Consider the following 27,839-nt stretch of genomic DNA (forward strand, 5'->3'; position numbering starts at 1 on the left):
ACATGTGCCATTGGTAGTCTTACAATGCAGACCATACAAGCAAACATTAAAAATGCATCCATACATATATGTTTTTCTAATTTTGGATAAAAATGGAAACGATGCTTACCAGAACTATAGAAATGTGCATATATGTTTTTCTAATCACAGGTCAAGCTACGTTCTGTGTGGGGATGCAAATGCACCCCCTAAAAATGTCTGATAGGGACTCTTGGGTAGTTACAACAACCAATCTGGTTCTGTAAAACATGAAATTATATTATGTGTGAGAGAAAACAAACAATTTGTGTTTCTAACTTTAATCCATGGCACTGATCATGTCTTAGCTTACTACTATCCACCAAGAAGAGAGATTGGAAAGAGGGCAAGCACTCAGAAATGAAGGTCGGGGTAGTGAAACCCGCTGCGGTGGCCAAGGTAGTGCTCCACCAGCTCATCGTGAATCTTCCTCACCACCAAACCAAGTATCAAGGATTCCGAGATAAGCCTCTCACAGAAAGTAGGAAAGGCGAGAGGGAAGCGACGACACCATACCGTGGGGTTGTAGTCCATGAGGTGAGCGCAGTTACATTAGCCCTATCAATAGCTCTATCATTACCTCTTCAAAATTATACACATCACTCTTAACAGTATAAATGACGTGCAACCTCTAGGCACTTGGGCCAAATGATCTGAATACTTCAGTTGAAACTTGTAGTGCTAGGTCAATCAGTTAAATTATGGACCTGTAGATAACTCTGTGAAGTTGCAGTGCTGCATTTGAAGTTGCATATTAAGGGGTTGGTAATAGGTTGTATTTAGTATTGCTCTTGACATTCAGAAAATTGGCTCTAGTGACTTCAGATTGTTGTACTGTATCAAGATTCTCTACATTTCTATTTGCCATAGAAGTAACATAGTCATTAGTAGCAGGAGCTAATGTTACCTTGCTTTCATCATCATGGATTCTAAAAATAAAGGAAAATAAAAGAAGAATGAACGTGCTTATGCACAATTGCAATCATTGATGCAGAAATTGGATGCTCAATTTTTTACAGCTGGTCCTGATATTTGGACGTATATTTTAGGCTCTCTGTTCTATAAGCTAGCAAAATCTTATTGATCATCTTAGCACCAATCCAATCAGGCCCATGTGCATATGTTTTTTTCTGGAGAACTATCAGAAGAGCTTGATTTTGTAAAAGAGATAATTACATAAATGCATTAATGTCTATATAACAAGGAAACCATGTGTCGACTCAAAACTTCTCTGCTTCTCCACCAATAATTCATAGTGCGTATGTGTTATTTTTCTAAAGAACTACCAACAGTCTGAAGAATTGTCATGAGAGCTTAAAGTTTGTAAAATAAACGAAGTTGATCATTACAGTGATGCATTGACGTGCGTGTGTATACCAAATAATTCATCTTTTGACTCAAAAAATCCCTACTTCTCCACCAATGCAATGCAATGCAAGGATTCCTATCGGTATCTCTCGAACATGTATGAAAATATATCAAACAAATTTTACTTCACATCGACCAAACGAGTTAAAATTAATTAGCTAATAACCTTATAACATACTCTGCTCTGAAAATTTAGGGTTAACCACCAAACCACACATAATTTAATGTTTACAAATAAACAAAAAATATATTTGTAAGCTAGACGCTGCTCTCCACGCCCCTCTTTCCCGCTTTGTGGCAACACACAAGTAGATACCTAGTATTTATATATGTCTTTAGTCAGAGTTTTAGAAAATAATTAATCAAGACACGAGATTTGTATTGTTTGGGGAAAAGAGTGGGACGGAGGGAGTACCTGAAGCTGAAATGCTCCTTCATCGTCCAGAGACTAGACGACCTGCAGCTTTCTTTCGGACTCAACGGAACGGAGCCTTCCCCACCTTCTCGGTAGGCAATCATGCTGCAAGCCGAGATGCAGACAAAGCAGCCTTAACTAAAGACGAAAAGGATTAGCTGAGCAGTTGTAGTAGTATGTCAGTTCTAATAAAGAGTTTTATGATGATTTGCTCAACTATTAGCAGCTCCACGATGGGAAAAGGCAGCTATTTAGTTGGTTGGGAGACAGCACGAGCCCCACCACCCCGCCGGCTCCGGTCCGATGCCACCGCCGGCCTGCCCCCGCACATGTGCCCCTCGACGCTCCACTCACGCGAGGGTGTACGGCGGTATTTTTCCTTCGGGGCTGTGCTTTCCCGACGAAGAATGGCAAGAGGCGAGGGCCGAGGTGAAACCAAACAAAAAGGGGTGGGGAGTGGGACACTGCCGCCGTGATCATTCATCCGGACGTCCGATCTCGATTTTTTTTGCTATACTGTTCATCTCCTACCGCTGGCGCTACTGCTACCTCGATTGGCAACTATCAAATAGCAAATACATAAACCGAAACACGAAATGGAGGAGCAAGGTGCGCCAACCTACCTGCTCCTTCTCCAAGTTGGTCGACCCATCGTTCCCAATCATTGTCGCGTCTCTCCTGTAGAGGATAGACCAAATCAACAGAATAGAAACTCAGAACAACACATCAGGAGTGGAGTTGAGAATCAGCACGGGAAATAGAACCTCATGGGCGAAGAAACCAGGGATCCCTGAGATTCGTGACGCTGAGATTCGATGTCGCGACAAGCAGCCATGCCTCCGCCCCACTCGACATGACCAAGGCGCACGAACTGCCAAAAAAAGATCAGGAGGTCAGGAAAACCCTAGTCGGCGGCGGCTGTCCTTTCTCTTCGTCGCATCGGGGCCAAGGTCGAGGCGTTGGGAGGGGGCGAGGCGGAGTTGGAGGCGAGGCACGCGAGGTTGAGGTCGGCAGCGGTTCCAGTGTCATCGGGGCCAGAGTCAACGTCGGGTGGGGGCGAGGCCGAGGTGGAGGCAAGGCGCGTGAGGTTGGAGGACAGCAGCCGATGGGGCAGTGGAAGCTTACCGACAGAGGGAAATGGAGGCTCGCCGGCGGGGATGAGAGCCGTCGCGTGACTGCCTGCGGGATGAGAGCCGCCGCGCGAGCGCGACTGCCTGCGGGATAACGTCTCTAGGGTTTTTCTTAGATGGACCTTATACAATTTAATTGATAGATGGGCCTCATACGTTAACTAAATAACACAACACACGCAGGTTACCGCGGCGCAAATATATTGTACCATATCGGCCAGCCAAAGGTTGAGGTAGCAACTTATAAACCTTCCTGCTACAGAGGAAGCAGTTAGCTTGTGTAATCAGCTCGTGGTATTGTCAACATGTGTTGAATTTTTGCGCGGGCGGATGAGGCAGTGTGAGGAGGGCGCGGCTAGCAGGTTAGTGTGGCGATGGATGATCCAGATTGAACAACAGCGATGGACGATCCAGATTGAACGAAGGCAGAACGGCAGGCTACCCTTACAGCCTTAATAAGTAGTAGATATATATATAGTTTATATATTAAGGGCCATGGGCTTCCAATAACTAGAGGAAGCCTAGGTCGAACGGTGTAATTCGGTCGAGCCGAACCAGATCCGAACGTCTATAAAACAGGATCCAGAGTGCTAGGGTTCAGTTTTTTACGCTCCACCCCGATTCATTAGCGACGCCGCGTGCGACGACGTCGGTTGCCCAGAGCGTGCGCAGCGGTGGACCCCTAGTCGGTGGCCGCAGCTCCATGACCTCGACGCGCGGTGGCGGAGGTTCCTCGATCCGGAGTAGATGCGGTGGTTCCCAGGTCAGTAGGCGGCTCCCTGATCCAGAGGCCGAGCGACAGCGGGGCCCTTGTGTGGGCAAGCGGCGGCGTCCCCGAGGCCCCGAGGAGGCGGCACTTCCAAGGCCGGCGAGCAAGCGGCGCCCGTCGACGTGCGAGTAGCGACGGTGACGCATGAGGCGCGAGGTTCGAGCGAGCGGCGTCATGGAAGGCGCGAGATGCGTGCAACGATGATCGCGCGTGACATCCTCCGATCCAGTGCAGTTTCGACGGCCCGAGTGACGACATACATTTGTGCTTGTGTCATCGACGACGTCCTCCGGCCACTACCTCCTTCGATTCGTGTTTTCTTTTCGATTATTGTGTTTTATGCCTACCACATGTATTATTTACGCTAAAAACTGTACGATTTTATGCTTGAACACGGAGTTTGTATATCAGTTTATTGCATGCATATTGGAAAGGCAATTCCTTGATTTATGTTGTTCGTAATTTGCGCGCATGCAATGGAAACTCCAACGATTTTACCATAATTTTTGGATCAATATAAAAATAGAAACTGCATGCATGCGGCTGCCATGTTTTTCGAATCTGTCATAAAAATAGGATCGTAATAACAACCTACTAGAGCTATCAACCTCTCACATTGACTCAGTATTTACGCTTATAATTGAGAGATTTTATGCTAAAAAATTAAGGTTTTTACGCTCCACCGGAGATGCGTCCACCAGTGAACAACATGCCAGATTTTTTACGCACTGTAACGGATTGCGTAAATACCTACACCGTGTAGTATAATTTGTATCAGTATATATCATAAACTAGTTCTAATGCGTTTAGCTGCATGGGTGTTGGAGGGATCCTATATTTATGAAGGAAATAAAACATTAAATGCAATTTTTTGTTTCTATGCATGCAATTCATTTCCTTTCATTGCATATTCTTTTCCATCATAAATTCGTGTGCATGCAGCTGGTAATAGATTTTTACGCAGTATACCCAATTGCATAATTATCTACACACTGTAGCATATTTTGTATCAATATATCATAAAATGATCATTACGAGTCTAGCTGCATGGCTGTTGCAGCAATCCTAAATTTATGGAGGAAATAAAGCATTTAAAATAGAAACTGCCACACATATCTTTCCTAAATTTACGCGCATGCAAGGAACATGTTGACTCATGCATGCATTTTGCCATAAATTTTGAATTTGTATAAAAATAGAAACCTCATGCATGCGGCTGCCATGTTTTTCGGATCTGCCATAAAAATAGGATCGTAATAACAACCAACCAGAGCTATCAACCTCTTACATTGGCTAAGTATTTATGCTTATAATTGAGAGATTTTATATTCAAAACTTAAGGTTTTTACGCTCCAACCTGGAGATGCGTCCACCAGTGAGCAACATGCTAGATTTTTTTACGCAGTGTACCGAATTGCATAAATACCTATACCGTGTAGTATAATTAGTATAAGTATATATCATAAACTAGTTCTAATGTGTTTAGCTGCATGTTTGTTGGAGGGATTCTATATTTATGAAGCAAATTAAACATTAAATACAATTTTTTGTTTCTATGCATGCAATTCATTTCCTTTCATTGCACATTTTTTCCATCATAAATTCGTGTGCATGCATCTGATAACAGATTTTTACGCAGTATACCGAATTGCATAATTATCTACACAGTGTAGCATATTTAGTCTCAGTATATATCATAAAATGGTCCTTACGCGTCTAGCTGCATGGCTGTTGCAGCGATCCTAAATTTATGGAGGAAATTAAACATTTAAAAATAGAAACCATCACACATATCTTTTCTAAATTTACGCGCATGCATTGAATCGTGTTTGACTTATGCTTGCATTCCTTTTTTTACGCTAACAGACGTGGGGCAGGTGGCACACCCGATAGCCTGGTTGGGCGCGCTGGGTTGAACCAGTTTGCAGGGGTAGTTGGCCTAGGCTTTCTTTAACTATTGGAAGCTTAGGACTATATATATATATATCTACTACTTATTAAGATAGCAAGGGTAGCCTACCGTTCTGCCATCTATCGATCTGCACCGTCGGTCCGTTCTATTAGCAACACCTTCCGTCGGATGCCGCCCTCCGCAATCAGCCAATCACCGCAGAGCCTCCGCGCCCTCTCCCCTGCGAACAACTTTCGCTCACACCGTTGGATGTCGCGCCAGCCATCAGCCGCGTCCCTCCGCACAACCACCAGATCCATTTGTGCGTTCACATCTTCTCCCTCTTCTCCCTGGCAACTGCTTCCGTCATCTCCACCATCGTCCCCACGTTCTCCTCCCTCTGCCTCTCGCTCTGCGCACATCCCATGCCCACGCCGAGCGCTTGCGCCTCACCACCCCCATCGCAGCCGCAGCCATGGCGGCGTCGATGACCTCCCCCGACTTTCTCGCCGTGGGCGCCGTCCTAGGGAAGCCCACAATGCTCGTGGGGAGTGGCCGAGAAGATCTTCCCTCGCCGTCCCGTTCTCTTGCCTCCCCACCATCGGCATCGAGGTCTACTACTTTCTCGTTGGCTAGGGCGAGCAGTGCTCTAGCACCTGTCACCATCACCGACATCAGCCTCGCCGCAGACGACAAGACCGACGAGCTGTTCGCCAAAATCTCCCTCAGGCTAGGCCCCCCATACTGCCTTCTTCAGTTTCCTTCACTCTTGGTGTCCACCATACTGCCTTCTTCAGTTTCCTTCACTCTTGGTGTCTTAGACTCTCGGCTCGGTGGAACGCATTGCGACCGATTCGATCCATCCTCTTCGGCAGCCGTCCACTCTCTCCACGGCTCCATCGCTAGACTAGAGAGAGAAACCCTGGTACCCGTGTTCCTTTTCATCCCCCATTTCTCCGAGTTTTCGAGCCCATCACCGAGCATCGAGTCCAAGGAAGCGGAGCCGGCGGAGAAGGGGAGATTTGATTTTCCCGTCGGGTGCCTAGGGAGCAGGAGGGATGCAGCGGTGAGGGGGGGGGGGGTGGGCACACGTGGGCAGGGATGGGGAAGACGGCCCAGGCGGCCGCGGCGCACGCCGCGCTCTTCTGCTTCATTCTCCTCCTCGCGCTCAGGGTCGACGGACGCACCGCATACTCCTGGTGGTACGCGCTCAAAACCCTAACCTCCTCGTCCCTCTGACCCGGCTCTCGTCCCTCCCGCCCCGCCTCAGTTCGACCTGATTAGTTTGGTTTCTACGAGCTGGGAGGCTTCAAATTGTGTTGCGTGGTGATTTTTGGGATAGCGCTCCCCTGCGATGGAGATGTAGTTTTGGGATTGGGCGATTCCTATGCTTGACTTTTCGAGTATTGTGTGCGATTCAGGGTTATCTGTCGTGTAATTCAGCTACCTGTCTGGGGCTCAGATGAATGTTGACAATTTTTGGTAGTGTTCAATTGATGCCCGTTCAGTGACCCAGTTATAATCGAGCTGATTCTGGTTAGCATTTCCTTCGTGTCCACCATACATTATAAGTACTTGATTGTGTATATGGAAAGCTACCATGACCATATGGATCGGTATAAAGCTTACTGTCTTGTGATGTTTTGGATTAGACTTTTGACTGCATTATGATAGAAAACAAAAACAAATTTCAGTTTTAGGGATTGAAATTTGTTGCTATTTTTAACTACATTTCCTTGCTACTGATGTGTAATGTTTTTATTATTTTGATACTCATGTGTTGACAATCCAGTTGATGATTTCTTTCTTGCTGGCTGGAATCGGACTGACTTCTTGCTGGCACATGGACTTTAGATTCCCATCGTCTAGGGCTAGATTAACTATCCAGCTATAGATAATTTTTGTAACCTTAAATATAAAAGGAAGACAAGCAGTCTGGCCTAGAGCCTTGGAATAAACTTTGCATTATCTTAAATCACTGGCTAGCTGCTTTATTCATTAGTTTTCGGCTTCATATGCTGTTGCAATGCCTGAATTCCTTATAAATAGTCATATGATTGTTCTTTGCTGTAACTTATGTGCAGTTAATGGAATTCACTTTTACCCTGTCTGGTGATGGTGCCTTTTAGCACATTAAAGTCGAGTATGAGGTCCCTTTACTAACGTTTCACGTTTTCAGGGTGCAATTGTAGATTGAGGATGATGTCAGAACTCAGAAGCTTCAGCTTACATGCTTATTGCTATCGGAAACTCGTCAATGTAAATTTCAGTGTAACTGGGCAGATGGGTAAATTTCAGTGTAATACCATGAGACTATAGATTACTACCTGACTCAAAGCAACTTAGGTCGGGAATCAGGTAATGATATTTAGACTCATTAAATAACTTTATCGTTATTGACACTACTATTGTTTTTTGAATTTTAGTAACTTATGTGTACCATATACGGTGATCTGATTAGTGTCACCTGATGAGCTGTGTTTCGCGACAATAATGTCATGTTGGCTTTGATAACTTTTTTTAGGGCTCTCAAGCTTGCTGAACACGAAGGGCGAGGAGGGGTGTGCACCTTTTTACTCTCCGACAACTCTCTCTCTAATCATTGACATCCTGCTTGAGCGAGGTATGACAATTGCAGTTCCTAATGCTTTTATTAAGTTTCGACATGCCATTGCATTTAGACAAACAATTATGCATTAATTAGAGCTCCTTGAAATTTAAAATTTTGTCAAGTCATTTCTATTTGTTAATGGTCAATTTCAGAATTTATCCAAGCTTTTACCTCTGTTCTTAACTGTAAGTTGATTTGGCTTGTTCAGGGATATAGCTTTTGCTATGCATCTATATTACACTATCTCTAGATACATAGTAAACCTACGTTCAGTGCTTTAATTTAGTTTTCAAATTTCTTTTGCACCTTCAATTCATAGTGAGACATCGAGTTATAGTTCTAGCAAACTCTCTGTATGACTGCACCTAAACATTTTTATTTGAAGGTTATTTCATATTCATTTTCAGCTTGCAGTTTATAAATGGTCTTTGGATTCCCTGGTAGCCAAGGTTACTGAAGGGTAATAGAACATCTTGACCAACAGATTTGTAATATTTACTCTGTTTGGTTATCAATGTTTACTTGCTATTTAAGTTTTGTTTGATCGTCAACTTTTTCTCAATGTTTGATTGTCAACTTTTTCTATACCAGAATCGATGTATAATCGTGTGAAATTGTATTAAAGGAGTGCACATGTATCTGCTGAAGTTTTTAGAAGTTGATAGTTTTATATACTTTATTGTTATGACAAAATTGTTGTATTCATAAAGAAATTTGTCAGTGTATTGCTACCAAAATCCACTATTAAGTTTGAGAGGTATCTGATGGATGAGGTGAGATCTTAAAGGCACTACTATATGTTTCTCTAATTGTTAATTTTAGTAGGATATAATCTCACCTCATTGTTATTGTCCATGTTAGATTCTATCGATCGATGCTGATGTTAGTGAAGTTGAGTTTGGGAAGAAGGTAAGTGTTGGCACCGATCCAGGCGCCAATGAGAAGGGCAAGTCGTTGTGCCTAGCAGACACCCTCCGCGCGCACCGCGGCTGTGATAGACACTGGATCCAGGCATGCCACGTTCGTCTACCTGCACGGAGAATCCGCTAATGGCAGATGCAAGTCCTCCACCTAGATCTATTATCGAGGAAGGACATAGAGATTTGACGATGTGTTCGTTTTAATGGTAGGACGGCATGACAGGCGACGAAATCCAGTCATCTCCTAAGGGAGTGACGTTGTACGATGGCCACTGCGGGTGGTGGAGCTGGGCGTCGTTCTCGCCGCGGCGCACGTGATCCAGGACCGCCATGTCGCGACGCACGAGGTAGAACACAGCTTCCTGGAGCTCCACCAGGGGTTCCTTGACATGGCACTCCTCCCCTTCTTTCTCTCCCCTCGATCGACCTTCTCAGCGTGAACAAGTGATTTGTTGTTTCTGTATGGATGGGGCCACGACCCAAGACATAGCCACCCTTTCGCTGTGTTAAGATGATGGATGCATACACTCAGGGAAGCTCGCTCCTGTTGCCCTCCTATGAACTCCCTAACTTCTATTTATTTATGTGGGGATAACTAACTAGGAGTAACTAATAACTATCTATCATGGTTGTCAACTGATGTAGACAAACTAAGAGGAATCGACTGACTGTGTATCGATTATGTCTAATTTGAGTTTTCGTCGTCATTGATTTTGTGTGTTTGGTGTCTCTTGCTAGACAAGATGTATTGACAGAATTATGAACTTTCTAGGATGATGAAACAATGGTTGCATTGATTCACTTTAGTTTGTAGTATTTGTGTTGCTGCTGCGTACTTCGATTTGATCATAGGATATATTTCTAGCAAATGATTTCTTGTAGGGTATCATAGGATATATTTCTTGTGTGAAAGGTCTTGATAGTTCAGGGCTCAGTTCTTCTACGGTGATAAGCTTACTGATATTCTATACATTTACTTTGTTGATGTTACTTCTAGGCATATCTATTGTTTGTTGGTCGAGTTAAATTTGGTGCGCGAAGGTGTCAGTAAATATTTATATGTGTTTTCATCTCAATGAACTCCGATATATAACCTGGTTAACTTCACAAGCATATAGATTGGAATTTGTCCTAGATCACTAATTGGTTAATGATTGAGCTTTTAAATAATTAATTAATCCTTGATATATTTTTTAAAGTTGTATTCTCGGCGGTCATCAAGGAATGATCAGACTGAAAGGCAAACAATTATCATACACTGTATTAAATGAGAGCAATTGAGATTAAAGTTAGTTTTTCTAGGAGTGTATTGAATCACTGCGTAGCTTTCCAAAGGCTAGGATAGACTTATTTCTGAGCAAAAATATATATACAGTCATTGTAAGTAACCATTTGGTCATTGAATTTGGAATTTGATCATGTGGAACATTTTAGGATATTTGCCAAGCATATACCTACTTAAACAAAAAGGTCTACACATTTGTACAACTGTTAACCAACTATTTTCTGCAATATTGTGTATTGCCAGAGCTGATCATTCAGTATAAGCTCATCTGTAATTTTCTTTGCTTATTTTCCTAGAACAAGCAGGAGAACCACACCTCATTGTATTAGAGGAGAATATGCTTCACTTGTTGTTTTGTTTTATTTTTTAATGCATGTTCTTGCTAACTAATACTGACTTGTATATTGTTTTGCTAGACCTGCTTTGTGCCAAGACAAAGGTTGCCAAAGTTTGACTTGCATCTCCAGGTCGCAGCGACAAAGAAAGGTGGGCGATACGGTGACGACGCGGGAGCACAACCACCAGGTGCAATTGTTCCACCTACTACTCTCCATTCCTGCAGAGCACAACCTTTAGGTGTAGCGGTCCAGACTACTACTAAATAGTAATACATTTTACCAATCGTTTACAATTTTGAATGATGAGCTCCCTAATTTTCTAAATGTTGACTGATAAATAGTAATATACTAGGTATGTATGGTATTGATTTGGGGACAATAGTGGGACTGGAGCTTGACGTCGACATCGTGGCGACGAACGCAACGACAAAGAAGGTGAACACTACATTTATCTCGTTTTGTAGGACATTGAGTTGTCCAAAGAAATAAATGATTCATTTAGGCAATCATCTCGAGCTAGGACAAGGCTTCCCTCCAGCATTGAAATAAGTGGCCATGTGCTTACAATAGGGTAAATATTTTTTTTGCAACATTGCTTTGATACTAGCTCTTGTTACAACATGTTCATAGCTTTGGAGACTTGATCTCATTCATGTGCTCTAGAGTCCTAGCATGACAAGCTGGCTTTTTGATGTTGTTGGTCATGTTTGTGTAGTTCTGATAAAATATATTTGCTTTACAGCTATTGGCCTACATATCTACCAATGGACGTGTATCGGGTTAGTGTATGGCCTTGGTGGTGGTAGTAAATATTTTACTATCAGTCCGAGTATTTAAATCAATGGCTTTAACATTTGTTCATGCCATGCAACTTAGCTTAAAAATGGTTCGACGTTTCTAGCTCCTTATACTCAGTGTTCAAATCTCATGTCATGCAGAGTGACTTCTACTTTCTTCTTATCACATCAAATTAATTAATGCATTATGGAGCTACTAAATGGTACCAATAGGAATCTTTCACCATGTTAGGTATAGGCATCTTTCACCATGTTAGGTACAGAGGAAACAATTAGTGCTTCCCTTTGCCCTAGAATGCTAGCACTGCAGTTTTTTATGCTTTGAAAAAAACCAGCCATCACACTACTAAATACTAATAATCATAGCTGCTTACCAGTAAATTTAGAAATTTATAATATGAGGCGTAGTGATAAGTTTGTTAGACAGAATGACCATCGCTTTTGTTTTTATGTAGAAATGCTCAAATGCATTATAAAAGCAAAGTAATGTACTCTTGGTTTTCTAGATATGACATGTTGTTTGACTAATAGATGTCTTGCTTCCTGTTTTGTTATTTCTTTTGTTATAGCCTGTAATAATAGTTGGAAAACTTTAACAATTTCAAGGTTCCAGTTAATTTGCATGTTGGTTATTTCATTGACCAAACAAACCTTTTCCTTGCAGGAAGACAGTCCTGACTTATTTACTAATGAAGAAAAAATCGATGAAGTAGAATCAATGGATATAGGATTGCTGCTGACTCGTCTTCTAAGCATGGTGAAGTTGACATATCACATTAGCAATGAACTATCAGGGCAGTGATCATGATTTTGTACACTACTTTGGTGTATCATTGCCTAATAAAGTATCCACAAACTCATGAGCCTTTTTTCTGGTTCCAGCTGCAGACCCCAAAGAAGAACCTGTAGTTCTAGCAAATAAGTCTAAATGTTCACCAGAGCAGGGGCAACACAGGATCTAACGCCCATTCTATGTTGCTGAAGTCGAAGCACCTGTGCTCACAATCGAAAAGCATGGAACAAGAAGGTATAGTTTCTTATCCCCCCCATTCGACCTAACATAATTCCTTGGCTTCTGTATTCTCACTAAAGCAAAAATATGTCTTTGCATGTACTCGTCAAAGCTGATAATTAGTTTCCTTGTTGTCTTATTGATTGGTCCTCTTGATTTCCTTCTTTTGCCGAACCTTTTTAATTGTTGTGGAAGGAGTTTTTTGCACGGGATTGTATACTTATGCTTTATGCAAAATCTTTAGCGGGGTTAGATTACTTGGCCAATTTAACCAATAGTTTGGCACTTGTGGGTTTTAGTACTAGAATGGTTCACCAAAAACAAAGGAGACACATTCTTGCACGTTAATTAACCCGATCCGGTACACAGAGCGAGCATCTCGCTGCAACAGCGACTTGGCGAGCCGGTGCTTTAGGAGCTGCTCGATTGGGTCCTGGCGACCTAGGTCTTCTGGTCCCAGCAGCAAGCCAAGCTCGCCTAAGAAACTCTCTTTGCTGAGGCTCACTTGCTCACCTAATAACTTGACGATGATCCTGGCTGATGGCCTTCTCTAAGGCTGTTGCAGCCTTTGTATAAAGTTAGTAAGTCAGCCAATCTCTTCATAGGAGGTTTAAGAAAGATATATTATAAAAAAGAATGCATATATAAGGTACATGAGGCATTGATCGATTTGTCGTAATATCTACTCAACACCTGATATTCTTTAAGCCAGATTTATTATTAAATAAATAGCTAAGGAGATACTTGGTTACTGACTGTAATGTTTAGTAGAGCTACACACCTGAGAGAAGTGGTGTCTTGCATTCATTGAATTTTGAACTAAAACGAATACTTGTCCTTAAAAAAACTATTTGCTGAACTTATGCAGTCTATTTCATGAGTTAAATTGTGAGTTTTTGTTTCTGTCCGTGATACGTGTCCTAATGTTGATAATAGCATAAAATGGAATATCTCTTTCTTTTTGTTTACATCACCATATTCTCCAGATGTGTGATTGTTAATGTTTTATAAGCTAAACATTGTGTTTGACATCATAGTGAATGATTGGCTATACTCCAACCTTGCAGGCTGGAATTAACTGAGAGGAGAAAATTTGAATGTGCATGAGATATCTTATTGATTACAACTACTAAAGGAGAAGTTTACTTTTTTCTTACCATAGTACTAATACACTTATTCATATGATTTATTTGTATCTATTGAAATTTTATGTTTTTCAGCAATGTAGGCTACTGGCAGTTTTGGTGACTGCAACAGCCAGCAATGGTCTAATGCCATCAAGGGGGTGTCAAGCAAGGCGTTCATGGTATTTAGTCCTTATTGTTTATGTGGTCGTAGATTGCTATGCGTAACAATGATCGCTTCTATGCCGCTGCAAGCAAACATCAACGGTGTGTGAGGAGGTTCTATCATGCCTACCAAATTTGTAAGAAGGCTCTTCTGATATTCCTAGATCCCTGGCCCACTATTGTTTATTTTAAAAATTTTATTGGCACACTAAGGTCTAACACAACAACACCCTCTGTCAACTATTAACAAATTCATGGTGGGATGACGATGGTGTGAACTGCAAAGAAGCATGTGGCCCAACTTCTAGATCCAGTGGTGCCAAACCTCAATCAACATTGTTCAGGATGTTGTCAGCCATATTCAGCAATAGTAGCAACCCACGACTAATTTGGCTGCCCCAAAAAACATCAGCAAAAACATCAGGTGGCATGAGTAGGGAAGATACAAAAATGTACGTGGCCTGGTTAGCTGTGAGCATTCCAAAGTCATCATATATGTGAGACACCATGGATTGGATTTGCAAGTGAACAAAAAAACTCTAGAATTTGATGGTTCTTTCATCTCAATCCTTCTATCTAATGGCAAAATTGATTTGTTTTAGAAATATTGATGCTTGCCTGCATTATCTATCTAATGGCAAAATTGATTTGTTTTAGAAATATTGATGCTTGCCTGCATTATCTCTATGATGACTTTGCATGATCAAAATTTTGTTGTGTTTCCTGCATTCCGTAGCTTGTTGGTGATTCATGTACAAGAGACATCCAGTTTCCACCGTTTTCACGGGCGTCGTGCGTCAACCAGCTCCTCACATTTAAATGGTAAAAAAACAAATTATGCACAAACGAAGGATTCAAACATTATTATTGGTTCCAAATCCATATTCGCACACACCTAGACAACAAGATGAGTATAAATAGAAACCGTGGCAACGCACATGCATTTAACTAGTGTATATATATATATATTATATATATAGGGAAGAGATAATGGAAGCCCTGGGCTTCCGTTAGTGGACGAAGCCCCAGCCAGGAGGCCGATCGGGTCGCGGTCGGCCCACTGGACGCCAGCTTGCGTCAGCCATGCATAGGATAGCAACGTATCCCGGCTGAGACGCTGCAACCGATATACGCACACATAAGGTATGTGGAAATGTTCGTAACTCATGCATAAATGGAAAAGTTTCTGCCACGAATCACGAGAACGAATATTTGCATGTGCATGCCGGTTTACGATTGCATAACGCTGTGAGACATGATAGCGTAAACCATGCAACATTTAAAATCTCCAACCGGTTTGAGATAAGGAAAGACGTGCTCTTCATGCGCGTAAATAAAGGCGCAGTTACGGGAGGAAACAAATACAAGGTTACAGCCGCTCGTCCACGTTCGCTCGTCCACGTCTTTATCTGAGGTATTGGCGGCGGTTAGCGGCGGCGGAAGTGAGAGGTATGGCCGGCGGCGAGAAAATGTCCAGCACCGGAGCTGGCGATGACATGCCACCTGTAACATCTGTGCATACGCCAGCAGGTACGTCTATTTCAATGGACATGCATCCTGTAGCGTCTGCGATTGCCCCATACACAGAGGGTGTCTCCGTTACTCCCCCGGCAGCATTGAGGGCACCTGGACATATCGATGAGCACACAAAAACGGCAGATGTGGTCGGCACAGAGAAGCACATCCCCATGAGACATATTGGCCCGCATGAACAGGACACACCTCATATTCTTCAGAGCCATGTAAGTTCTCCCAAATATGATACTCTTATTTTCTTACATACTTCTTTGTAATGTTGTACATATACCATGTAAAATTTAGACGCTATTGAATAGTAAATGTTAAATTTCTGTGCGCAGCCGGACAATATTGATATAAGATTGATACCTAAAGTCGTTATGACATTTAGTAACGTGGACGAGGTGTATAATTTTTATAGTGAATATGCATACGAGGTTGGATTTCCGTTGAAGAAATATAGGGAGCGGAAGAATTGTAAATGGTTGAATTGTTCAATGGAAGGAAAGAATGCTGAAAGGGTAGCTGGAAATCCAAGGATACGTAACACATGTTCGAAACGAACACAATGCAAAGCTGGGATGAAACTTAAAAAAATCTACGATGATGCTAAAGAGAATGTTATTTCCATTCGGATTGATCTGGTAAACTATGAGCATAATCATGAATTTTTGAAGAAAGATACAGAAAAAGGGCAATTACAATGCAACAAAACACATGATCGTGAATATATGGAGTTCCTTAGTGCGATGCAAGAAAGCAGGATTCCACAACATTGCATTATGGATTTTGTTACAGAAATGCATGGTGGCCCAGAAAACGTTCCAATAACCATGCAGGACATGAGTAACCTGTAAGTGTATTATGCATTGACAATAATTGTATTTTATATTACAGAAACAATCGTAATGTGTTGAGTTAGATATAGTGCATAATCATTACATTTTTTGACAGGAAAAAAGCATGGCAAAGGGAAAGAAATGCAAATGATGTGTCGAAGCTGTTATCTTTTTTTTCATTATGCAAGAAAGATAATCCACAAATTTTTTTCAGACTTTCAACTGGACAAAGAAGGGAAAATTTTAAGCATATTTTGGTCCCATGCTAGCCAGCAAGCTGAGTACATTGATTTTGGTGATGCAGTTACATTTGATACTACACATAAGACTAATATGTACGATAAGCCATTAGGCATGTTTGTTGGCTTGAACCACCACCTACAATGCACAATATTTGGGTTTGCTTTACTAGGAGACGAGACAGTTGATACATTCGAGTGGGTCTTCAATACGTTCAAAACATGCATGGGATGTGACGGACCACGAGTGATGTTGACAGGTATGTTGCAATAGATGGCTCATATTAATTATGGCACGTACTATATGATATCATATTGGCTTGCATAATGTTATGTAAATTTATCTATTTCAGATCAAGACCCTGCTATGCCAATCGCACTAGGCAGAGTATTCCCAAACACAATTCATCGATTGTGTTTGTGGCATGTGCAAAACAGGTATATGCCCCACTTGAATGAATTGTATGCAAGATTTGAGGAGATGGATTTCAAAACAAGGTTCCAATCTATAATACATCATCTGTTGAATGAAATGGAGTTCAAGGCTGCCTGGCAAATGATGGTAAATGATTTCTAGCTACACGAGAACAACACCCTTGCCAAATTATATGAAATACACAAAGATTGGGTACCTGCATTTTTCAAAGGAGACTATTGTGGTCTTATGGTCTCTACACAACGAAGCGAGAGCATGAACAAGTTGGTGAAGAGTGCCCACGTGGATGCAAACACACCGCTTCATCAATTTGCAAAGCAAATGATGAAGCTCCTGCATAGTAGGAAGATGAAAGAGGCCAAAGAGGCACTAGGATGCATGGTAAGTGAAAAACATATGTTTTATGCTATTAAAAACAAAACGGTATTAATACTATATTGTGTAATTTGTAGGGTCAAAAGGATACAACTACATTATATATGTTTGAAATAAGAGTTGCAAGGGCATACACTAGAGCTGTGATGACAAGGTTCCAGGAGACAGTAAAATATGCAACTGCATACCGAATAGACCGTGATACAGAGGGTGATGAACATGATTGGGTGGTGAAACATACTACAAGATCAAATAAAATTGTTTGGGGTCAACACCAATTCAAAATAAGGGCTGATGTGGATGCCGGAAAGTATTCATGTGAGTGCAAGCATTGGGAGCATACATGTATGTTATACTAAACGATTATTTCTATATAAAATTCTAAATTATTACGAATACATAGCTGTTTGCAATTAATATATGACATAATGTATGTTTAATCAATTATAGGTCTATTTTGTGTTCATCTTGTACGCGCTTTCATGCATCTACAAATTGAAAGGATCCTGAGTGAGTATATTTTGCAACGATACACATACTCCGCGCATCAAGATGTGGCTTTTTCAAGAGACGATAGAAATTTGAAAGGAAAAGATGGAGAAACTAGATCATATAGACAGAAGATGTTGCTTAAAAAAGCAATGAAAGTAGTACACCATGCGAGTCTGTCTAAAGCTGGGAATGATAAAGCCCTAGAGATGATGGACGAATTATTAGGGTTATTGATGCGTGTGGAGCCTGATATAGGTACTGGTGAGAGTTGTGGCACAAGTTCTTGCAATGACATCCAGGTACGCACATCGCGTTGTTATGAATTTTGCATAATTACTTGTCGATAATGATCCATGATTGTAATGATGATATAGGTCGAAGCGTATGAAACAGACGAAATGGCTATAGACAACTTACGCAAATTAGATGATGGGAACGAGGTATGGAACAAATCTTTATAATGTATTACATATGCTGCTCTATAACATTTGTGTCTTCACTGGACTTTGCTTTATTTCACAGGAAATTTTAATGGGGTCTAATACAAATGAATGCAATACTAAGGATGATCAATGTAATATGCCGGTATTAACATTGGAACATAACACTGACATTCGGCTGGTTGATAGTAGTTCTACGGATGTGGAAGCTAGAAAGGTAATAACATTGCTACAATATATGATGAAATACGTGAATATAAAAACTGACTTAATATCTTTGTTTTGTAGAAACTGGAATTTCATATGGAAGGTGTAAACTTAGCAAGACCAGATAAGGCCAAGCCTAAGGGAAGAACAATCAAAAGTAGTGAGCAACAAGTTTTTAAATTGGGTGCGAAAGGAGCTAAGAAGATGAGCAGGAAGTGCCAGAAATGTGGCATAGCTGATGGTCACAACAACCGTATGTGTTTAACTGTCGAGGATAATAGGGTTCGATTGGCTAACCTATCTGGACGTAAGCGAGGACGGCCTCCTGGTTCAAGGAACAAAATCATAGCTGCAGCCCCACAATGGAATGAGACATCAACGTCGAAAAAACAAACGGTGGATGTCGGAGATGATGATTCATCTCGTAGAGAGTAGAAGACCATAAGATAAAAATATATCTGGATGTAAATGTGATTCCTGTGTTTATTTCACAAAGTCCAGAAAGTATCATAAATATACTTGCAAACTAGCATAAACGTATGTGTCATTTGTCATAAGCTATTAATAGGTCTGTAGCAAACTAAGTGTACATAGACTTAGCATACATGTATGTGAAAAAATGCATAACACTGCGTTGTGTAATGCATAAGATGGTTAGACTATGAACCATGACTGTACAAAAAATGAGCCTGTTTCCAGTATATAACGCTGATATTTGTATCATACACTTGAGACAAAACTAGAATAATGTATGGGCATAGAATGATGACTATTGTATCATAAGTGTATGGGCAAACATGCATAAGACCCGCAATAAGTATATCGTAAACTTCGGACAAAACAGGCATACTTCGAGGTTATTGACAGCACAAAATTGTACAGGAATCTGGCAGAATCAAATGCAAGAAACACACATTACTATCAAACACATTTGGTACAATATTCCAGTTTAGAGGTTAGCTGATCCCCAAAGTTGTCATTGACATAAACTAAGAAACATCTACGGTCTTTGCCCATATTATACACACATGACTGATCTGAAGTTTAGGGAACCATTGTATACAAAATTTATTACATGTCCAAACTAAACTACATCCATTAGACCTTGAATCTTTGGATGTCTTCGAGCAGCGATAATGCTTTGTTCTTCGGGTGGAATGTGATATAATGCAGCGCAAGAGACCATATCTCACTAGTGTTGCCCTGAAATACAAAAACATTGAGTTAGTTATACCTCTGTTCCATATGTTGCCTTGTGCCAACTATAGAATTAACTGGTAAATTTGTACGTACTGCTTCTATGTCTGACCGCAAAGATCCTTCGTCGCATTGATAAAAGAGAATGTAACCCATAACATAAAACCCACAGTCATTGGATCCTGCTGCCATGTTAGGACAATTTGGGCACAAGTCAATTGTGAAGTTACCAAATTTGGGAAAGCATGTCCTGGGCCGTACATGTTGTATTGCTTTGTTTAATCTACTCATAATAACCTTAGCCCATGGTAACTTTCTGCAACCTGAGCCCAAATGTGCAAAATGATAGTCCTTCCATGTAGTACCACCAAGTGTTGCCCCATATGGGTTGGAATCTAAAATATGAATGCACTTCTTGACCTTATTGACAACATACAATGTCCAATGCCCCCTGCTTACCATGGGAACCATGATCTGACCATGTTAAAAAAGCATAAAATGAACAATGTAAATTACAAAATCATAACAATGTGATATGTTCCATTTAAAAGAAATTATGTTTGGATTATGAAATACGACTGTTACCGCTTTGCATTGGTCCAATTCATCTGTCTCAGGCAATGAATTGTCTAGAAGTGTGTGGAGTACAGATTCATCAAAAGGTTGAGGGTTGCGACTGTGTCGTTCCTGTTCCTCAAAGTTGAGTAGTGACTGCAATAAACGATATAAATGGAGTGAGTATACTTGGGTTCATCCAATTAGTATATGAATATGGTGTATGTATGTTACGATAATTTACCCCAACATTAACATCAAGAATCAAACTGTTCGAACTCATGGAAGTCTGCTGATTTTTTGCATCATCAAAAACACATTGGATGAAACATTGCATGAATACATTGTCGAGACACTTCCCATCGGCAAAAGATTCATATATATCAGAACATGTCGCTGAATATTCACCATAATCTATTATGGTCCTGGGGAATTTTTGATATCAATTAGAGAGGTCGCGTAAAACTACCAGCATATAAACAGATTTTGATTTAGTATGTACTTCATACCTGTTGGTGTCAGATTGCAGACCACACAAATATTCGTGTAGAGCTAACACAGTTTGCATCTCCGAATCAAGAGAAGCCTGACCAACCTGTGGAGTGTTTGTAGCTGGATCAGTTCAACAGAAACCTAAAAATATATATGAAAATATACATAAAAATCTGTGAACAGTTTTGACAACTATAATGAAAACGAAAATTACTGAGCTGACATAAAGTGGAATAAACGTATGTGGAATCAAGTGTCATAAACTGGCATAAAATTAATGAGCTGACATTACTGATACAAATCAAGAGTCATAAATATGCTTGCAAACTGGCATAAATGTATGTGTAATTTATCATAAGCAGCTAACAGTTATGTAAAAACTGAATACACATCTACTTAGCATACATGTATGTGCAAATATGCATAACACTGATTTGTATGATGCATAAACTAGTTAGACTGTGAAGCATGACTGTACAAAATCTGTGAACAGTTTTGACAACTACAATGAAAATGAAAATTACTGAGCTGACATGTTCAGATGGAGTCTGATCAAAGCATGGACCACTGTCGGGCAGGTCTGTTTCTGCCGCTTGTTGGACGCCGCCAGTAGACTAACAATCATGATATAAATGGATTAGAAATTTAGTAAACTGCTAATAATAATATAGAAAAACCACGAGGGGATGTACTCATACCTTGATTTGCGGAGTCGCATCAAATATCGGTGCGTCAGGTTCCATATGTGGTGTTGCTTTAGGAGTGACGTTTGTGTTGGTCGGCATGTTCTTGCCACCGTCACCATGTTTACCCTGAAAAAATTGTAATGGTTATATGCTATTTAAAGAAAACGATGAATACAACCCTAGAATGAAAAATACAATTAATAAGAAAAACATTACCACTGGGGTTGTAGGTGTTTTGTTCTGTTTCGTTATATTTGTATGAACCAGTGGATCAATATCAGCTTCATCGGGGCAACTTTCTAATAGTACACGAATATGTTGTTCCTTAACAGTAATTCATGTACCTGTGTGTCTTTAAACTGCGTATCCTGCTGGGAAAATGGAGTAGACATATCGGGTACAGTTGGGGGGGCCGGACACGTACATCCTTCTGTACGTGTCATGTAAACAAAAAAACATTGTTTAAAATAATGGCATCAAAACGATATCGACAAATGATTGCATAACTTTTTTATATTGACGTAAAAACATTAAACTGACTAACCTGCTGTCTGGGGAAGAATATCATCTGATTTTGAATTTGTTTTCTGCACATCATAACCATCTTCATTGTCCCCCGACTCAGCACGGAGGACCTCATCAATTAACTCGCCAAAAACATCAGATAGATTGTATTGTTTCTCAACAATCTGCTGAAGAGTCTGTTTAATAACTGAACACGCCTTACCAACCTCCGTATCAAAATGTGACAACTTCTCTATGAAACCCAGGCGGTGGCAGGATGGAAGCTGATTCAGCTTGCTTGATATCAAAATCCCTGATGAGCGGGAGTTCGATGTGAATTGTGTGCTGTCCAGATGGGTCAGGACGAGGTACATCAAAAGTGTTTGTCCTGGTCTTATGCTGTTGTAAATTGAAAAATATTAAGTAAATATATAGCATATCACTGAATATTATGTTGAAATTCTATGACAAAAAAATATATAAATAGAATCATGCCTTGAATTGTGCTTCAACGGGTGGTACAACTGTGTAGCAGGTCTCTGTGGAGCTTCGGAACTAAAAAAAGGCGTGAAAGATGGAGTAAAACTTATACACACATATTAAATTGATAAATGTGATTCATATGTTTAATGGACAATGCAAAAAAGCATCATAAATATGCTTACAAACTGGCATAAAGGTATGTGAACGTTATCATATGCATGTAAAAAAATGATTGACACATAAAAAAATACCGAACAATGTCCAAATGGTTCTTCTCCTTTGCGTATCTTGCCCTTGTCAGCTCTTGTCAGTGCTTGAATAATACTCCTATCAAAATATTTGATTCGTGGTGTTCCACGTTTGTTCTGAGGTGCCGCTGAGTCATGAAGATGATCCAAATAATACAGCTGCAAAAATCATAACATGAGTCATTGTGAGACATAACAAAAGCATCATCTACGTGTATATGGATTTTGCATACAAGATTATGGCTACATATAACAGACAAAAAAAGGATATGCTTACAAGAATGACGATGGAACATCCGTAAATGGTTGTAGAAACGTTCGTAACGCTCCTAGTATGCCACTTCTTGGCAGCTTGGCATAAATCATTGAAAATAAGCTGGCACCAGTCCATCTGGTCGAAACGATCCATCTCCTCAGTTAAAAGAACCTCATGGTTGGTTATTCCCCAACTGGCAGTAGGGAACAACAACCTATTGAACAGTATCAGGAAAAAGGATCTGATGCTTAAATCATCGTCAGACCCTTTCCTCAGACGATCTTGAAGAGCTGCAACCCCAAAATCTTCTTTCGATAAACCAAGTTCAGCTCTTAAATTGTTGGCAGCAACAGCTTCATCGATGCCCAATGCAGTTCCTCCACCAGCATTTGGTAACCCCAAAATAAGGTGCACCGTATCCTTTGTAATTTTCAGCTCCTTCCCTGGGCCAGCTCGAATTGTCATGTCATTGTGGTCGAGCTTTTCCATCAGCCAAGCTAAATGTGATCTGCTGCCGAGTGCGTCAAGTCTGATATCAAGAATTCTCGAAAATCCCCTCCGTGCAATTGCTTGGCGCTGTCTGTCATTTAATATCTGGATGCTTACTAATACATCTTGGGGGTTGCATCTCACGTTAAGCCTCTGCTGAAAAAAAGTATACAATGAATATCGTAAATATTTACATCTGCATAATCGCAACTCAATGTTTAACTAAAACCTCAACACAACATCATTTCACGCATAAAATGATATATTGCCATAGACCATAAATCTCTAACCTGTCGGGGGGGGTCCACTACTTTCCTCCGCTTTGTGACTACCTTCTTCAAGACTTTCCCAGGACTGTCGTCGAAGTTACGCTTCTTGGATAATGGCATAAAGTCATCGTCCTCATCAGCAGCCTGCCTTGTTTCGTGTCTAACAGTCTCCGCCGGAACACGGGGTATGTCAACGCTAAAGCACTCTTGAGTAGACTGGATTATAATCCGTTTTGGATTAGAAGGAGGTCGGTCTACGTTCTTCATGTCTGATGTTCCTGCCAAATCCAACAACACATATACATAAAATACGTAAAGGATCAATAAAAAGATAAGCGCAAGGCAATTCAGTTCAGTTCATGACCATGCATTCCATTAGATCCCAAAAAAATCATGCAGCAGCACTACTAAAATTGTAAATTGCATAATTCTGTCAACAAAGCAGCATAACACAGTATTGTAAATTGCATAAACGTGTGAGACTTAATGGATCAATAAAAAATCTACTCATATGCGACATCCAATTAATGTATAACCTGGTTATTTCGTGCGTGCTGACCCAAATTGAACAGCGAGATGTTTATGGCATAACATATTGATGTATGTATCATACTTCTGTCAACAAAGCAGCATAACACAGTATTGTAAATTGCATAAACGTGTGAGACATTGAATAGTATAAATTTGTGTCTCCGTTTAACAATAAATCTATGCTGAATTGGTTTTTGACAAATCAAGCAATTGGCAAAATAATAAGGTGAAACCTATTTACGATTCAGATTGTGTAAATATACAAATGTAAGAGTTAAAGGTTGATGACTTACCGGAATGTGGATGTGCCTGGAGGCCGACCGATTTCGGGACCCCTATGCAGGGGACAACCCAAGGCGACGCGCGGCTGGGTCAAATGCGTAGGGGACTCGACGTTGGGGACGGAGCTCGCGACGACGTAGGGGACTCGGCGTTCGGCCGCCGTGGTGGAGAAGATCGAGGTCTCGGTCTCTGCGGAGGAGAAGAACGAATGGGCGGCACAACCGCCTCTGTGATTCCGGGTCCCTTCCCGGAGAGGAAGAATAAGGCGACGACGTCTCTGCGGCGGAGAAGGCGAGTCCGGGTCTCTGCGGGGGAGAAGGAGAATGCGACGGTGGTGGAACGACGGGGGGGAGAATCTCTGTGTATTCGGCGGCCGCGGAAGAGAAGAAGCTCACGACGGCGATTAGTCTAGGGTTCGACGGGCGCGGAGGAGAAGAAGCAGCCGACGACGATTTAGCTAGGGTTCGGCCGCCGCGAGCGTCATGGGAGAGAGGTGAGCTGAAAAAATGAGTGCTCGGTTCCTGGATTCGTGGGCCTGATAGACGTAAGCTGCCCAGATTGCGGGGACACGATCTTTTCGTGGGCCCGGATGCCGCGAAACATGCGCACACCAAAAGTGTGTAAAACGTAACAAGATTGAGCATAACACGTAGTTATAATTGACATAACTAGGTGGTAAAGTGAGCCAAAAAAGCCTGCGCGCCTGGTCAGTACGGTGCGGTCAGCGCACCTGGTCGGTTTCTGGTCGGGGCTTCCATTAGTTAGAGAGAGCCCAGAGCTCTAAATACTATATATATATATATATATATATATATATATATATATATATATATATATATATATATATATATATATATATATATATATATATATATATATATATATATATATAGCTTTACGTCTGGATGCTGATGGGGTCGCTCATCAGACCGATACCTCTTCTCGTCCCAACGACGATAGATAGATGTGCAAAAAGGTTAAGAATTTCACCCTGAATGATATAAAAAAATTATAGGAGTCAATTTAAAAACATAGGAAGTTTGATCTAGTGGATGGAATTGGATTGTTTTATATGAACACACGCGAGTAGCTAATTATTATGCCAATCATTCAGATCTAGAAATAAAGTCAGTTACCCAAGTACAAAGCAACTTCGTTTCCTTTCAAAATGGCCACAAAATCTGAAAAGAGCCAGCTTTGAAGTAACACTATCATGTCAGTTTCTAAAAAGGACCAGTGAGATACCCGTGCATCAGTGGTGCCAAATCAAATGTAATTGTAAAATCACAGGTATGCATACAAAGATAAGGGAACATACTCACGCCAAGCATGAATAACACTTAAGCGGACCGCTAGGGCCTAGGGTTATTGATCAGCAGCACAACTAATGTTGAATTGACAGAATTGTATATCTATCTGCAAGAGTTCAAGCAATATTATTTTGCACCGGAACCCGCGATCTATTTATCCACGTCAAATAAGGAAAGAATTTGGCGGGACTAATTACTAGGAGACTGGAGACTAGGTCGGATGGAGGCTAGCATTGGTAGACAATTGACGCATAACGTTGCGACGGCATACAATCGCAGAAATGGAGCTTTCGTACATAATTGTGGCTATCCTTCTCTTTTGGCAGGCTATTTAGGAATACAAAAGGATATTGTATAGATAAATTGGATCTAAATACCTTACTCATAAGTGTATGTATAGTGAAAATGTGTTCCAATAGAAGGTGTTTTAACAGTAGATAGATGCATACAGGGAATTGGTACAATGGATGCCCCAGTAGACAAATCTTCTAAACCATATCTTACAATGGAGAATTTTGCAACCATGACACCCCCTTCGGCAGGCTTCAGACTATTGGCACCGCGATCGTCGCAATTGAAATCGTGGCATTATAATCTCGCCCGTTTTGAAGATTTAGCATCGCGCTGGATTAATGGTCATTACCATTTCTCGTGTGCCCGTCGTGCCCTCGCTCTGTTATTTTCGTTACTTCCCTGGTCGCCGTCTCCTTCCAGCGTATTCCATTCTCCCTTTCCTCTTTCTCGCCCTGGTCGCCGTCTTCCTCCCTTGGCTCTGTTCGTCGCGCACTGCGGTGCCTGCCTGCCCTGTCCTTCACCAGATCTCGCCCTTCCGTGCTAATTTAGTTCCGCCTAGGGCGGATCCTGTGCCCGTGGTCCATTCCTGCCCCTCCGATGCTGGTGAGATCTCCTATCTTCTGTAACCCTAGGATTTGCAGATAAGGATTCCGGCATGGAATCTGCCGCTGAGCTATGTGCCCAGAACTTCTCCGCGGCGGTTGATGCAGCCCGTGACACATTGAGTGCTTCTGCTGCCACCTGTGTGGTTGCTGGTGATCTCTGCGCCACAGCATCATTAGGTAACCATGTGGTTTCTACGCTTGATGTTCTTGAATCCGCTGTGGAGGCAGAAAAAGTGCTATGTGTTCTTATCAACAAGCGAGTGCAACAGTCGTTTGTGCTTAGGAGACATTGGCCAAATACTATGAGGTTTGTATTCTAAAACTTTTACTTAGCCAATGCTTGAGATATCTGCGCCATGTGCTTTGTAGCAGCCCTATGATGGAATTGTAGAAACCTGAGTGCTGTTTTTAGGCTTCTGATACATGTGAGGTGATATATTTGCTTTGCCCTGTGATGGAATTGTAGAAACCTGAGTGCTGTTTTCAGGCTTGTGATACATGTGAGGTGATATATTTGCTTTGCCCTATGATGTTTTCTTTGAAAATATTGAACTGACTACACTAGGTCTTTTTGTGAAAATTAGCTGAGGGCATCAGGCTGTTTGCTACTGTTTCATTGAAAATATTGAACTGAGGCTTGTGATAATGTGAGATGATCTAGTTGCTAAGCCCTATGATGTTTTCTTTCAAAATAGTGAATTGTATACTACACTTGGTTTTTTTGCTGAAAAATAACTGAGGAAATATGGATGTTTGTGGTGACAGTGCATAGTTGAAGATGCCAGTTCATATGCCTGTTATATTCATTTGAGGGCCTCAGTCTGTTTGTTGCTGTTTCATTGAAAATATTGAACTGAGGCTTGTGATAATGTGAGATGATCTAGTTGCTTAGCCCTATGATGTTTTCTTTCAAAATAGTGAACTGTATACTACACTTGGTTGTTTTGCTGAAAAATAACTAAGGGCATATGGATGTTTATGGTGACAGTGCATAGTTGAAGATGCCAGTTCATATGCCTGTTATATTCATTTGAGGGCCTTAGGCTGTTTGTTGCTGTTTCATTGAAAATATTGAACTGAGGCTTGTGATAATGTGAGATGATCTAGTTGCTTTGCCCGATGATGTTTTCTTTCAAAATAGTGAACTATATACTACACTTCGTTTTTTTGTTGAAAAATTACTGAGGGCATATGGCTGTTTGGAGGCTTCAAATTATTGGCACCGCGATCGTCGGAATTGGATATATGC

The 27,839-nt window shown here is 41.2% G+C and overlaps 3 long non-coding RNA genes across 3 annotated transcripts; 2 read left to right on the forward strand and 1 right to left on the reverse strand.

Annotated features, from left to right (window-relative positions):
* The first annotated feature begins 6,667 nt into the window (after positions 1 to 6,667).
* LOC109945519 (uncharacterized) lies at positions 6,668 to 8,951 on the forward strand. The gene is made up of 3 exons (XR_002268725.3): positions 6,668 to 6,793; positions 7,771 to 7,949; positions 8,116 to 8,951. It is a non-coding gene; the product is annotated as an uncharacterized lncRNA (long non-coding RNA).
* Positions 8,952 to 9,049: 98 nt separating this feature from the next.
* On the forward strand, positions 9,050 to 11,260 carry LOC118476912 (uncharacterized). The gene is made up of 3 exons (XR_004857752.1): positions 9,050 to 9,469; positions 10,824 to 11,011; positions 11,098 to 11,260. It is a non-coding gene; the product is annotated as an uncharacterized lncRNA (long non-coding RNA).
* Positions 11,261 to 19,973: 8,713 nt separating this feature from the next.
* LOC103632930 (uncharacterized) lies at positions 19,974 to 20,471 on the reverse strand. The gene is made up of 3 exons (XR_556225.2): positions 20,386 to 20,471; positions 20,172 to 20,297; positions 19,974 to 20,060 (listed from the first exon to the last, which is right to left on the reverse strand). It is a non-coding gene; the product is annotated as an uncharacterized lncRNA (long non-coding RNA).
* Between the last annotated feature and the right edge of the window lie 7,368 nt (positions 20,472 to 27,839).

The sequence above is a fragment of the Zea mays genome, chromosome 4 (genome assembly GCF_902167145.1).
Source record: "Zea mays cultivar B73 chromosome 4, Zm-B73-REFERENCE-NAM-5.0, whole genome shotgun sequence".
Lineage (NCBI taxonomy): Eukaryota > Viridiplantae > Streptophyta > Magnoliopsida > Poales > Poaceae > Zea > Zea mays.